At 45.5% G+C, this 1,434-nt stretch overlaps 1 non-coding gene across 1 annotated transcript; it reads left to right on the top strand.

Annotated features, from left to right (window-relative positions):
* The first annotated feature begins 958 nt into the window (after positions 1-958).
* On the top strand, positions 959-1,065 carry LOC130741540 (small nucleolar RNA R71). Its single transcript, XR_009020433.1, has one exon. It is a non-coding gene; the product is annotated as a small nucleolar RNA R71 (small nucleolar RNA).
* The last annotated feature ends 369 nt before the right edge of the window (positions 1,066-1,434 follow it).

Here is a 1,434-nt window from a genome sequence, read left to right as displayed (position 1 = left end):
AACAAATTTTGAAAACTTTTTATCTAAGCTCTTCTTAGCCAATGCTTTAGGAAACGGAACCTTGCTAGTTTCAGGAGTAAGACCAACTTCCTCTCTCACCTTGATAGGCACAACTACTTCTCCTCCCACTATCTCCTCTCTCTTTTCTCCCTCTGTTTTCTTCTTCAATTCCGTCATCACTCTCCCACTTCTAGTGGCTACAACAGAGGCATTTTCTTGCTTAGGATTGGGGATAGTGTCGGAAGGAAATTTACCTTGAGGTCTCTCGGCTATTTGCTTGGCCAGCTGGCCAAATTGATTCTCAAGATTCTTGATAGCCGCCTCTTGATTCTTGTAATTGTTCTCCGTCCGGTTGATGAAAGTTTCCACCAACTCTTCTAAGCTCTTCTTGGAACCACTACATTCACCTTCTCCTCGCTCTTGAGGTTGTCTTGAGCTTTGGCCTTGAAATCCTTGGCTAGGAAATTGTCTTTGAAAGCCATTTCCTTGCCCATTATTACCTTGCCTCCAAGAAAAATTAGGGTGATTCCTCCATCCTGGATTGTAAGTATTTGAAAATGGGTCATTCCGAGCTTGACCCATAGCCTTCACTTCCTCCTCCGGTCTAGTCTCTGTGCATTCTTCGCTGTCATGTGGCCCTCCACAAGTCACACACTCCACCTTGGCAACTCGACCACCAATCTTGGTAGTCTTCATTTGATTTTGAATCTCATTCATTTGCTTGGAGAGTTGCTTGTTGGAGGCCATAAGTTGATCATAAGCTTCAACCTCAAGGACTCCTCTTCGGGCTTGGCGATCATTACTAGAGTTCATGGCTCTTATAGCCATCTTTTCAATCAACTCATACCCCACTTGTGGAAGTAAGGCATCGAACTCTCCACTTGAAGCCGCATCCAAACCAAACCTCGAAGAATATTGGAGACCATCATAGAACTTTGCTACTTGCTCAGCTTGAGTAAGGTTATGTTGAGGACACCTCCTCAAGAGCTTCTTGAACCTCTCCCAAGCTTCATAGAGATTCTCATCGGTGGATTGAGTAAAAGTCATGATGTCATTCTTGAGCTTTCTCAAGAGGGCTCTCGGAACAAACCTTGTGGTGAACTTCTCAGCCAAGTCTTCCCAAGATGTAATGCTACCTTGGGGCTGTGAATTCAACCACTCTTCAGCAGTATCCCTCGATGAAAAAGGGAATAAACTCAAGCGGATGGTGTCCGCTGAAACATTCTGAACTCTGTAGGTGTTGCAATTGCGGATAAACCGCTCCATGTGTGCATGAGGATCTTCAAGAGCACCTCCACCATACTGATTTTGGCTCACCAAGTTAATGAATGCCGGCCTCAGCTCAAAATTTCCCGTGCCATCGGGGGAAACTATGCTGCCCGGATAATCGTAGCTCATGGCAGCCGAGGTGAGGTCTCTGAGAGAACGATTGGC

This window comes from Lotus japonicus, chromosome 2 (genome assembly GCF_012489685.1).
Source record: "Lotus japonicus ecotype B-129 chromosome 2, LjGifu_v1.2".
Lineage (NCBI taxonomy): Eukaryota > Viridiplantae > Streptophyta > Magnoliopsida > Fabales > Fabaceae > Lotus > Lotus japonicus.
The sequence above is the reverse complement of the archived record's forward strand: the minus strand, read 5'-3'. Positions and strand labels throughout refer to the sequence as shown.